Here is a 14,252-nt window from a genome sequence, read left to right as displayed (position 1 = left end):
AATTAGCAGTTAAAGGTCTTGCAGGCTTAGAGAAACCACTCGCTTTTGGACTCCACAAAGAGCAGGAAATAAGACCAAAAGGCCCTCCTACAACAGAAGCTCAGTGAGGATGAAAGACTTGCAATGAAAATTATGTTAAGGGTGTTACTGTCCATGTAAGCCAAGTCTTTTCAGAAGGCCTTACAGGAGATTGAGAGAGGAGGCTGGCAGATAAAAAGAATCATGTCGAGGAAAGTGTCTATCTGCACGACAGCAGATAACTTGGAAATCATATTGCCGAAAAACTCAGGAGCCCTGGTGAAGCCAAAGAACAGTCTTGGGCCTCTAAACTTGTAGCAGTAGGAAGCTACTGAAAATGTTACCGTTCTCCAGGAGATTAGTCTCTGCTTCCTGCAGTTCAGAAGCAGCCATGGAGGGAGGTTTACAAGGTAGAACTTGGAGTGGAGAGACAAACCGACAAGAGAGCTCCTTCCAAGGGCAGAATCACTGTCAGAACACGGTATCTGCTTTTCTAATGTCCATCCAGCAAGATCCCATCGTTGGTATGGACCAGCATGGCTGTGTGCTTCCGAGGTTTTCCTGTTCTGACTTTGTGTAATGGTTGTCCCGCCTCTGCCCCACCGTTGCATTTTATGACAGTGTGCTGAGTTGGGGGAGCTAATGCTTTGGCATTTAGTTTATAGAATAAGGAACCAAGACTGGATCTGTTGGAGAGAATTACACATCACCCAGAGATCACGGATGTTGAGTTGCATGCAGTGAATGAGTGGGGCATTTGGATATTTCCATTAGAGAAAGGGTAAATTTGTTCTTTGTATGGGAAGAAAGGAGCAGTTGGATTTTTGTTGGTTGGAAAGGCTGAGTGTGGTAGAGAAACGCTAGCTGTTTCCCTACTTCAGCCAGCTCTTTCAGTCTTAGGACCTTTGCACCTGCTGTTCCCCCTGACTTGGATGATTTTTTTCATTTCTCTTAATCTCTCTCTTCCTCTCTCTTTCTTAAAGACTTTATTTCTTTAACAGAGAGAGCAAGAGAGTACAAGCAGGGGGAGCAGCAGAGAGAGAGGGAGAAGCAGGCTCTCTCCTGAGCAGGGAGCCTGATATGGGGCTCCATCCCAGGATCCTGGAATTATGACCAGAGCTGAAGGCAGATGCTTAACCAGCTGAGCCATTCAGGCATCCCTCCTAATATATCTCTTAATATTGTCGTATTAAGGCTGTCTCTATCTTGTATTCAGACCTCAGCTAAAAAGCTGGCTCTTCCATGACGCTTTTCCTTACCACCAGAGCTAAGTGGCCCCCACCCAGGAACTTTCCGATCCATTATTCTAGTTTATTTTCTTAGTAGCAATTATTATTATCTAAAACTCTTTATTCTCTGCTTTCTTTGTTTATTACATATTTTCTTTAACCAGAAAGCCAGATCTTGTCTGAATTCAATGTCTCTTCACCACTGAATTCCTAGAGTTTAGCACAGTGACCTGCATCAAGAAGGCACTCACTGGCTGAATGAATGGATGAGGCCAAATCGTGTAAGAAACAGATCTTTTCTCGACCACCTGTAAGGCAGTTTTCCCAATCAAATATCCAAGATTATATAATTCTTTTCATTATATCTGATTCTGTGTTATCTGCATAAACCTTGACTTGAGCGATGTTTGCAATATTCCACGGAGTAACTGTCAGAAGTTTTTTAGTTGACCCAGGTTTGGGGACATCTAATAGACATAGCATTGAGAGGCTATTTCTGCTTGTTTTCATTTTAAAGTTCCCCAAATTGCCTATTCAGTAGTTGAGAGTTCAGCAAGTGATCTAGAGTCCATTGGGTAGCTTCAGAAAACAAAAATAAAATATCTTTGTCTAAAAACGTTTTGCCTATCCTTTTATTGTTAATTTATAAATCATTTTGTTTTCAATGCATCTTTTATAAGAAAAAACAAACATACTGTTGAAGTGTGTTGGTTGAGCCACTCTGATATTTTTGTTTATTTATTTTTAATGGGGTATTTAATCTATTTACATTCATTTTTTAAAAGAGATGCCTGTCATGTCACTTCACTCTTATTTCTTTCCCCTGTTTTATGAGCTTTGCTAAATTTCCTTTTCTAAAATTCCATGTGTTTATTCTATTAGTTATTACCTTTTACCAAAAGATATACTATAATATTTTAATGATCAAAATTATAAAGAGCATTTGCTCTTTATTCTTTTGGGTATACACCCAGCAGTGGGATTACTGAAACATATGGCAGTTTTCCACAGTAGTGGAGTCATTTCATATTCCTACCAGAAATGTATAAAGATTATAGTTTCTCCACAACTTGCCAACACTTGTTATTTCCATGTCTTTTTTTTTTTTTAATTCTAGCTATCTAGTGGATGTGAAGTAGTACATCATTGTGGTTTTAATTTGCATTTCTTTAATAACTAATGATGTTGAGAATCTTTTCATGTGCTCCTTGGCCTTTTGTATATCTTTTTTTAAAGACACATGTGTTCAAGCTCTTTGCCTGTTTTTAAAATTGGGTTGTGTTTGGTTGTTGAATCATAGTTCTTTATATATTCTAGACACAAGATGCTTGTACCTGGATTTGCAAATATTTTCTCCATTCTGTAAATTCTCTTTTAAATTTTTTGATGCTATCATTTGTAGCACAAATTTTAAAATTTTAATTAAGTTCAGCTTATCCATTTTTTTCTTCTGTTGCTTGTGCTTTTGGTATCACATCTGAGATTCCATTTCTGAATCCAAGATCATGAAGATTTATCCCTATGTATTCTAAGAGTTTGAAAACAGATGCTCAAACAAATCCCATATACACGCATCTTCATAGCAACACTATTCACAATAGCCAAAATATGGAAACAGCCCAAATGTCCAGCAATGCACAAATGGATGAACAAAATGGGGTGTATACATTTGGTGGACTATTAGTCATAGAAAAGAATGATGTTCTGATCCATGTTACAATCTGGATAAAATCATTACGTGCAAGAAGCCAAACCCAAAAGGATGGTATGATTCCACTTAAGTGAAATGCCCAGAATAGGTTAAATCCATTGAAAGAATGCAGGTTGGTGGTTTCCAGGGCCTGAGTATAAAGGGGATGGGGAGCAGCTACTTAATGGCTATGGGGTTTCCTTTTGGGGCATGCAAATGTTTTAGAACTGGGTGGTGAAGATACTAAATGTCACTGTCTTGTTCACCTTAAAATGGTGAATTTTATATTCTGTGGATTTCACCTTAAAAAAATTGTAAAGATCAAAATACTATCTCTTTATTCCCTCTCTGAAAGATAATAAATTTGATATGCTTCCCCCCCGCACCCCGAACTTCCTATTCCTAATTTTTACTGGTTTTATTCAGCATTTTGAATACAGATTATTAATTTTTTAACATTATCTATTCCAAGACTCAGTGTTTATATTTGCATTGTGCTTCATACTACATCAACTATAATTATCTAATTTGTATATTTTTAAGTTTCATTTTTCATTAGTATTTGAAGGAAATACTACTTCTTATTCATACTTGAATATGTTGCAGTATTTCTTTGAGCAATTTTTGAAGTGTATATCTATGAAATTTTTTCTGAACTTGCATTCCTGAGGACGACTTTCAGTTGCTCTCACTTATATATGATTGTTTGGTTAGGCACAAAACTAGGACACGCAGGAAAATGGGAGTGGGTATACTTTTCCCTACTACTCTGGCACAAGAGAACAAAACAACTCAGTAAACATAACATATTTTTTATTTTTTGAAAAGACTTTATTTACTTCAGTCAGGGAGAGAATGAGAGTGAGAGAGAGATAGAGAGAGAGAGAGAGAGAGACAATGAGTGATGGGGGAAGGAAGGTCAGAGGGAGAAGTAGACTCCTCACTGAGCCAGGAGCCTGCTGTGGGGCTCCATCCCAGGACCTTGACATTATGACCTGAGCCAAAGGCAGATGCTTCACTGACTGAGCCATCCAGGGGCCCCAACATAATATTTTTTAAAAGATTTTATTTATTTATTTGAGAGAGAGATAGCTGGAGGGAGAGAGAGAGAGAGAAAATCTGAAGCAGACTATGCACAGCATGGAGCCCGACACATGGCTCCATCTCACAACCACAAGATCATGACTGAGCCGAAACCAAGAGTCAGCCATACAAATGACTGAACCATCCAGGTGCCCCAAGGACATAATATTTTAATGCACTATTTAAAAAACTCAACATGAATGCAAAAATCTATGCTGTACAAAATATCAAAATTTTAAATAGACAAGATCTATGGTGGCCAAGATTAGGGTGAGGTGAGTCACACAAGTGGAATATTGGACCCCTCCATTGTCCTGCATCACTTTTGTGACATTTGTGAATGTAGATGAGCATTTATTGTATTATTATATATTATATTATTATATATCATATCATTATAAGATATAATATATAATTATTATTATTATTATTATTATTATTATTTTACACTAAAAATGTTTCTCTTGATTACTAAGTTTTCTGGCTTTCCTTTAAATTTTGCCTGTAAGAGTCTTAATCACCTCACTTATTCCTGCATTTGCTTAGAATATAATTTTTTATCTTCAAAACTCCCCAAATTTTGCTCTGGAAGAACAGTTCTAAAATCTGGCTTCACATTAGAGTCTAATATTATTGGATAAAATCTAATAGCCAGGCCCTTAAATTTCTATTCTCTGAGACATTCTTCAGCTGTTTCTTGCACACATGTTTTTCTCTATTTTTGCATTCCTCTGGCAGTGCTAAGGGTAGTTGAAGAGAGGGATAGGTAAGTGTATACATTCCACACATTTCACTTAGATCCCAAAATTATTTTCTTACATTTCCTCCACCTAGATATGGATTATTTAGTTATAATGTGCAAGGTAAAAATGTAATATTCTATAGTGACACTCTGGAGGCACCTGTGACCTCTCACATAAAGTCCCCTGACAGCCACGGTGTGGGCAGAGGATGGGGCTCTACTTAGTTATATTATGTATAATTAATTACTTATTCCATTTGGCAGATCCCTAGGATTTCTTGGTGGAGGAAAAGTAAGAAAACGAAGGAGATCAGGCATGGGGATGTTATGTAACTTATTCAAAGTGACACAGCCAAGTCTGCTGGGGCTTGGGGTTCAGACAGTGCTGCCTCATTCTAGAACCCACGCGTCTAACGACTTGACTCCAGACTTAGGGAGCAAGTAATAAGCTCTTTTTTGAAAGTGTGGAAATTGAGGCCCAGAAACAATAAGATAATAATAAGCTCTTTTTTGAAAGTGTGGAAATTGAGGCCCAGAAACAATAAGATAAGTTGTGAAATGGGTACTTGAACTTTTGTCTGACTTCAGCAATGCTACATGAAGCAAATTCTAGCTGCCCAAAATTAGACATAGCTTCAGAGATTATATTATTTCAAAGCATAGTCTGTCATTTTACAGATAATCTGCAATCACTAAAATCACTTACCTGAACCAATCAGGAGCTGGTTCTGTGCAGCAAGCCAACTTTACATATCAAAGGGAAGCTATTGTTTGAAACACCATTTCTATTAAAAACAAAACAAAACAAAACAAAAAAACAAACCTAAACCACCATGAGATCTAATCCTTGATGGCAGCACAGCTCTTCATAGTAAATTCAAGAGTCTCATTGTTTCTCTTCAACAAGAAGACAACTCAGGAAAGGATTCTCCAGACACTGAGACCATTGTAGGGGGCTATGGGATCCAGAGGTTTTCATGAGAGTGAAAATGCCCTTTAAGATCAAAGCAAATTGTCTTCCGAGCGGCGTCCAGTGGGCCATCCTCTGAAAAGTGACCCACTGTTCAGCACAGCTCTTTCCAAGACACTGAATTGGAGCCAGCTGGTGCCTGAACATACCTTGTATGTCACCTTCTGATCTCTGTTTGAAGGCCAACTGTATGTGATTAAGGGTAAGAGACACAGAGCTTGTGTTAAGCTCAGGATGTAACTTGTTGAATGAATAGCAATTGACTTGAAAATTGAACGAATGGATTGAGTTTCTTCTCTCTCTTTCCCTCCTCTCTCTCTCTCTCTTTTTTTAATAGAGAAAGATTAAATCCCTTGGACCCAGTCAGATTAGTGCTTGCTGTTTTTGAGAAAGAGATTTTTGAGAGAGGGCTGTGAATTGCAATTTGAGTAGGAAGAAATTTTTATCTAAACATGTGCATCATCTAATGGCAGAAATGGCTCCAAGTGAAGGTATGTTTTGGCCTTTTAGCATTTCCCTTATGGTGGCCAAATTAGTCCCCACCCTGCCCATTCCAAGCTCTTGCTGGTTCTTAAAACCTATCCACACATTTGAATCGCCTTGAAAATTGAAAGAAAGAAAAGCAAGCAAGAAGAAGGAAGGAAGGAAGGAAGGAAGGAAGGAAGGAAGGAAGAAAGAAAGAAAGAAAGAAAGAAAGAAAGAAAGAAGAAGAAGAAGAAGAAGAAGAAGAAGAAGAAGAAGAAAGAAAGAAGAAGAAGAAAGAAAGAAAGAAAGAAAGAAAGAAAGAAAGAAAGAAAGAAAGAAAGAAAGAAAGAAAAAGAAAGAAAGAAAAAACTAATGCCATTGGTTCTGCCCAACACATTCTAATTTAATTGGTATGGGGTGTGGTGTGAGAATAGGGATTTTTAAAGGTCCTCAAAGCAATTCTAACACACAGCAAAGTTTGAGAACCACTGGGAACTACTTTAAGCTCCTTCCCTCTAAAAAGGCACCAGCTGGAGGCATGCTTTACACCAATATGTTTGCTGAATATAAACATTGCAGTGCAAACTCTTGCACCAAAGAATCCTGAGCTGCTTGTGGACAATCTTCGGAAAAGTTAGAATTTGTAAACTGATAATACATATAATTCCACAGGTCCATATGGTTCCTGTTATCTTGAGGGAACTATACACATTTGCCTTGCCCCTGGATGAAAAGATAAATAACAGATGTGGGTAATTTTTATCATACTTGTACTGAAAAATAATAGAAAAATAAGAAAGGAAGGGGGCAGAGATAGAAGAAAAACACATGAAAATAAACTTCAACTTAATCATTCTAGGCTATATTGTATTTTTAAGGTCCATTTATAAAATAGACTAGAAGGAACTGTGTCACATAACTGTCCATTTCTAAGAGAGGCAATCTCTACAGCGACAAGAATGAATATTAAAAATTTGGGTGTTAATAGAATACACTTAATCAAGTTTTTTTTAAATCAAGTTTTATATATAAAATTTATATATAGCTTATTGTGTGCCAAGCACCATTCTAAGCATTTTACATTTTATATTTACATTTACATTAAGCATTACATTGTCCAAGTATTTTATGTAAAAGCAAATATGTATTAATTTATTTAATTCCCATTACAACCCTGAGATAAATACTATTTTCATTCCTATTTTATAGATGAAGAAACTAAGACCCAGAGAATTTAAATAATTTCTCCAAGGGGCTGTGGTTATTATGTGGTGGAGCCATGAAGTGAACCCAAATAGTCCAGCTTTAGATATCATTCAAAGGTGTCCTAAGGTGCTGGTGATGACCTGGTCTTCATAGAGGGATGATCCTTCCCATCTACAGAGGTGAAGTGAGTGTGAAGCTGAATGAATGAATTCCATGGGAGAATGGCACCAAGGTTTAGAATGGCTGGGAAATAATATGTAATAATAATACCAAGCATTGGGATCCCTGGGTGGCGTAGCGGTTTGGCACCTGCCTTTGGCCCAGGGCGCGATCCTGGAGACCTGGGATCGAATCCCACGTCAGGCTCCCGGTGCATGGAGCCTGCTTCTCCCTCTGCCTGTGTCTCTGCCCCCGCCCCTGTGTGTGTGACTATCATAAATAAATAAAAAATTTTAAAAATATATTAAAAAAATAATACCAAGCATTGAAGTGTCCTATGTGCCTAACACTGGGTGAAGTTTGGGTTTGATTCTCATCTTCTGTACCTTTTTTTTTTTTTAAGACTTATTTATTTATTTTAGCAGGGGGCAGAAAAAGGCAGAGAAGCAGATTCTCCTCTAAGTGCAGAGCCTGATGCAGAGCTGGATCCAGGACCCAGAGATCATGACCTGAGCTGAAACCAAGATTTGGACACTCAACCGACCGAGCTACACAAGCACCTCTGATTCCCATCTTATGTAGTTCTTAGCAGTGGTGTCTTTCACCCCTGAAGGTCTGCCTAAGAAACCAACATGGTGGACTTTGGCTATTGTCTCTTAGAAAAGCTTTTACAAAAAACATACATCTAGCTTATTTTTAAAAAGAATTTTTACTATGTAATATGGCATGTAGAGTGAACATATAAAAATGTATTATGTATATATGTTTATTTTTAAATAATATTTATTGAACACCCATAAATTCATTGCTAATACTTGGATCGGGACTAGAGGTCAAGTAAGCCTACCGCATGCTTCTGTAAATAAAGTTTTATTGGAACACGGCCAGAGCCATTTGTTTACATATTGTCTATGCTGTCTTCTTGCTACAACAGTAGATTTGAGTAATTGCAACAGAGAGCAAGCATATGGCTCATAATGCCAAAAATTTTTACTCTCTGGCCCTTTATAGGTAATGTTTACCAATTCCTGAGTAGGATATCTCTTCCTGATTATACTTCCTTTTCCACCTTCAAGAGGCATCCACTCCCAAATTCTGTCTTTATAATAAGAAAACTGTTTAGTTTTGTCTTTTTTGGATACAATATAAATAAAACCATGGGGATGAATTATTTAGCAATGTATTCCCTTCTCTTAATCTTGTGTTTGTCAGATTCATCCATATTGATGTGCGTGGCTGAAGTTCATTAACTTTTATTGTTGTATGATTGTCTATTTATTGTATGAATATATCTCAATTTATCCAATCTGTTGTTGATGGGCATTTGTGTTGTTCTAGTTTTGCTATTTTGAGTAAAGCTATTGTGAACCTTCTTGGTATGACTCTGGGTACACACACACAAGAAATTCTCTGGTGTAGATACTTACTGGAATGGCGAGTCATAGGTGTGTGTATATTCCTTCTATGTGTGTGTATTTATGACCATGGGCCATGTGAATATCCATATGCACGCACCCTATATGAAAATTCTGTTTAAACTATTTTCAGAGTGGTTAACGCAAATTATACTCTCACCTGCACTATACTAGAGTTCTGGTTGTTTCATGTATTCAACATCTAGCATTGTCTGACTTTTTAAATTTTTGCCAGTATGGGATGTGAGAAATGATATTTCATTAGACTTTAATGTTTATTTCCCTTGGTAATGAGATAAGACACTTCCTATTTATTTATGGGCTATTCATATTTCCTCTTCTATGAAAGATATGTTTATGTCTTTTCCCATTTTTCTAATTTTGCCTGTTATTGATTCATGTATATTTATTTAAGTTATATATTCCGGATATTACATCTATGTCAGCAGATTGTGAAAAGTATGTCTTCTCTCAGTTCCTGACTTCTTTTTACCATTTTGTTATGGTTACTGTTTGATTGACAGACATTTAAAAATATAATCTATTTAATAATCTATCAATTTTTCTGGATGGCTTGTGAAACTTGCATTTTGTTAGAGAAATAATTTGTTTTCCTTATCATCTTCTAAAGTTACCAGGGTTTTGCCTTTCAAAACTGGCTTTAACCACTCAGGAAAACTGTGTGGAGGTTCCTCAAACAGCTAAAATTAGATCTGCCCTATGACCCAACAATTGCATTGCTGGGGATTTACCCCCAAAGATACAGATGCAGTGAAACACCGGGACACCTGCACCCCGATGTTTCTAGCAGCAATGTCCACAATAGCCAAACTGTGGAAGGAGCGTCGGTGTCCACCGAAAGATGAATGGATCAAGAAGATGTGGTCTATATATACAATGGAATATTAGCCACTAGAAATGACAAATACCCACCATTTGCTTCAACGTGGATAGAACTGAGGGTATTATGCAGAGTGAAGTAAGTCAATTGGAGAAGGACAAACATTATATGGTTTCACTATATGGGGGATATAAAAAATAGTGAAAGGGAATAAAGGGGAAAGGAGAGAAAATGAGTGAGAAATATCAGAGAGAGAGACAAAACATGAGAGACTCCTAACTCTGGGAAATGAACAAGGGGTAGTGGAAGGGGAGGTGGGTGGAGTGTTGGGGTGACTGAGTGACGGGCACTGAGGAGGGCACTTGGTGGGATGAACACTGGGTGCTCTGCTGTATGTTGGCAAATCAAACTCCAATAAAAAATATACAAAAAAAAAAAAACTGGCTTTAAAATACCTGGCACTGAGTTTTGTGTATGTTTTGAGGAAGAGTCCAATTTATTTTTTTCTATGTTAACTGAATGAATTGTATAACATTATTTATTGAAAAGTCCATTTATTCTCTCACTGAACTGTAATGCTGACTCCATCATACATCAAGTTTTTATACATTCATTTTTTTTTCTCTGTCATACCCCACAGTCTAAATTCTATAATTTCTGGTTAGGCAAATATTCACCTCCCTCTTAGTTTTCATTATTTTTTATATTTGGTTTATTCAGGAGTGTTTTGGATATTTTTGTTCACTTGTGCTTTGATGTGTATTTTGCAATTAATTTGTCATGTACCAAGAAAAAAAAAAAGAAAGACTAAAATTTTGTTAAGCTATAAATCAGTTTGGGTGATTTGCCGTCTTTTCTTGTATTAGATCTTCCAATCTGTGAACATAATATATTTTTTGCATTATTTTCATTCATTTTGCCTACTTTCAAAAAAGTTTCATCATTGTCTTCATAGAGATCTTACTATTTCTATTTGTAGATTCTTTTTTTTTTAATTTTTTATTTTATTTTATTTATTTATGATAGCCACACAGTGAGAGAGAGAGAGAGGCAGAGACATAGGCAGAGGGAGAAGCAGGCTCCATGCACCGGGAGCCCGACGTGGGATTCGATCCCGGGTCTCCAGGATCGCGCCCTGGGCCAAAGGCAGGCACTAAACCGCTGCGCCACCCAGGGATCCCTATTTGTAGATTCTATTGGATTTTTTATGCCATTATATTACATATAAATAATGAAAGTTTTATTTCTTCCTTCACAATTTTTAAAGATTTTTACTTCTTTTTCCTGCCTTGCTTTATTTACTCTTTAAGATTCCAATATTTGCAGTAATCTGGTCTTTGATTTTTTTTTTATCTTGCTTCAATATTTCATAATTGGATATATTTGTTCAAATTGTCTTGAAAGTATCTTTTAGGAGCTTAAGACATCTGCTATTACTTGCAGTTTGAGATATTCTTATAAAAGGATGCTAACCATTATCAATTTGATTTTATCACAGCTCTATCAAGATGATTGTGTGATTTATTTTCTTTTAATTACTTAAAAGGATTTATCCTTTAGTTGATATTTTCAAATACGTTTTATGGAGGCATGATTTATATACAATAGAGCTTACCACTTTAAAGGATACAGTACAGGAGCACCTGGGTTGCTTAGTCGGTAGTGTCCAGCTCTTGATTTCTGCTCTGGTCATGATCTCAGGCTTGTAGATGGAGGCCTGAGTCGGGTTCTGCACTGGGTGTGGAAACTGCCTAGGATTCTCCTATCTCTCTCCCTCTCCTTCTGTCCCTCCCCATCTTCCCTTCCCTCTCTAAAAAAAAGAATAAATAAAAAGAAAATATACAGTTCAGTAAGTTTTGGTAAATGTGTGCAAACAACATGACAAATAAGCTTTATAATTTTTCCAATACCCCAAACTTCCTTTGCAGTCAGTACCCACCCTTATTAAGTTCCAGTAGAACTACTGACCTGCTTTGTTACTATAGTTTTCTCTTTACTTTGATTAGTGTTTGAGTGTTAAGCCAACCTTGCATTTCTAGGTTAACTTTGTCATGATATCTTTTAAAAATAGATTTATTATAAATGGCTTGTACTAGGCTTGCTTGTGCTGTCCTTGCCTGGTCAGTGTTATGATTATATAGCACCCATAAAGTGAATTGGGAACAGTTTCTTCTTTCTATGGGGATAATTTATATATTATCATAATTATTTGTTCCTTAAAGACTTTGCTAATTTTACTATAAAACTATTTAATCCCAGAGATTTTTTGAAGGAAGATTTTAAAAATACTGATTTGTGGGGCACCTGGGTGGCTTAGTCGGTTACGTGTCTGCCTTTGGCCCAGCTCAGGTCAGGATCTCAGCATCCTAGGATCCGGCCCCGAGTGGGGGTCCCTGCTCAGCGGTGAGTCTGCATCTCCCTCTCCCTCTGGTCCTCTGCCCCCTCTCCCCACTTGTGCTCTCTCTTTATCAAATAATTAAATCTTTAAAAAATTTTTGATTCAGTTCTTTAAATAGTTTAGTTTATTTTTCCAGAAATTTTTTCCTTTCATTTAAAATTTCAATTTTGCTAGGTTAAAATTGATTCTGATAACTCATTACTTTTTTAAGACTTATTTTTTCTTTTAGAGCAGTTCACAGCAAAAGGGAGAAGAGGGTACATAAATTTTCCATTTATCTCCTGCTCCAGCACATGCATAGGCTCCCACATTCTCGACATCCTGATCGAGAGTGGTACATTGATGAACCTATATTGACACATCAGTATCACCCCAAGTCCATGGTTTACATTAGGATTCATTCTTGGTGTTGTACATTCTGTGGATTGGATAAATGCATGATGACATGAATCAACCATTAAAGTATCATACAGAATAATTTTACTGCCCTAAAAATCTTCTTTGCTGTGCCTGTTCCTCTCTTCCTCACCTTTGTCCCTGGTAACCACTGACCTTTTTACTGTCTTCATAGTTTTACCTTTTTCCAGAATGCCATATAGTTGGAATTATAAAGTATGTAGCCTTTTCATATTGGCTTCTTTCATTTAGTAATAATTTGCCTATAAGATTCTTCTATGTTTTTTCATGACTTGATTGCATATATCTTTTTAGCAATCAATAATACTCCATTGTCTAGATGTATCACAGTTTATTTTTCCATTCACTTACAACATCTTAGTTCCTTCAAAGTTTTGGAAATCACAAATAAAACCTACTATAAATATCCATGTGTAGACTTTATGTGTGGATATGAATTTTTGACTCCTTTGAATGAATACCAAAGAGCATGACTGCTGGATCAGATGATAAAAGCATGTTTAGTTTTCTAAGTAACTATCTTCCAAAATGGTTGTAGCATTTTTGCAACCCAGCAGCAATGGATGTGAGTTTGTTTTGCTTGACATGTTCACCAGCATTTGGTGGTGTCAGTGTTCTAGGTTTTGGCTATCCTACTAGGTGATATAGTGCTATCTCATGGTTAATTTGCATTTCTCTGATAACAAATGATGTAGAACGTGTTTTCATATACTTCCTTGCCATATAGTATCTTCTTTGGTGAGATGTCCCTTAGTATCTTTGGTTCATTTTTAAATTGGGTTCTTTATTTACTTATTGTTGGGTTTTAAGAGTTCTTTGTGTATTGAATAGTAGTTCTTTATAGGATATATCTTTTGCAAATGCTTTTTTTTCTAATTTGTAGATTTTTAAAATTCTCTTGACAGTGTTTTTTGCAGAGAACTTTTTAATTTTAATAAATTTTAGCTTATCAATTATTTCTTTCATAGACCATGACTTATTACCTTTTAAATTTCAATAGAATGTGAAGTTATGTTTCTCTTTCTATCTTCCCTTCTCTCAGATATCTTTTTATTTATCTTTAATTTAATTAATTTGTGAACGAAGACAGTATTTTGTATGACTTGTGCCCTTTTATCTATATTGAGACTTTGTTTACAGCTTGTGATACTGTCTCTCTTGGTTATTGTTCCCTGAACATTTAAGAGAATGTATTTTTTACTATTGTTGAGTTGAATGTTCTATAAATGTCAAGTAAGGTAAGTTAGTTGAGAGTGTTGCTCAAGTCTTTCATATTATCATGGATTTTCTATCTACTCACTCTATCAATTAGTGAAAAAGAGATATTGACATCTCCAATTGTAATTGTGGATTTATCTATTTCTACTTGCAGTTTTGACCAGTGTTTGCATGATGTATCTTTTTCTATCCATTTCCTTTAACCAACTGATCTTTGTATTCACATCAGTAAGATACATGAATGCAACATGTATCTTGAGTCTTGCCTTTTTATTCAATCTGACAGTCTTTGTTTTTTAAATTAGAGTATTTAGGCCATTTACATTCCATGTGGTTATTACTGTGGGTTAAGTTTATTTTATTTTTTTTAATTTTTTTTAAATTTTTATTTATTTATGATA

At 36.1% G+C, this 14,252-nt stretch overlaps 1 long non-coding RNA gene across 3 annotated transcripts in view; it reads left to right on the top strand.

Annotated features, from left to right (window-relative positions):
- LOC112644618 (uncharacterized) overlaps positions 1–8,446 on the top strand; it is a 45,052-nt gene extending 36,606 nt beyond the window's left edge. For 2 of the 3 annotated variants that reach the window (XR_007413900.1, XR_007413903.1), the window contains 2 exons: positions 7,407–7,582; positions 7,988–8,446. This is a non-coding gene — a long non-coding RNA (uncharacterized LOC112644618). Of the gene's footprint in view, positions 1–7,406; positions 7,588–7,984 lie in introns of all 3 variants that reach the window. The other variant, XR_007413901.1, reaches the window with a different exon arrangement.
- The last annotated feature ends 5,806 nt before the right edge of the window (positions 8,447–14,252 follow it).

This window comes from Canis lupus, chromosome 1, assembly GCF_003254725.2.
Source record: "Canis lupus dingo isolate Sandy chromosome 1, ASM325472v2, whole genome shotgun sequence".
In the NCBI taxonomy this organism is placed as follows: Eukaryota; Metazoa; Chordata; class Mammalia; order Carnivora; family Canidae; genus Canis; species Canis lupus.
The sequence above is the reverse complement of the archived record's forward strand: the minus strand, read 5'-3'. Positions and strand labels throughout refer to the sequence as shown.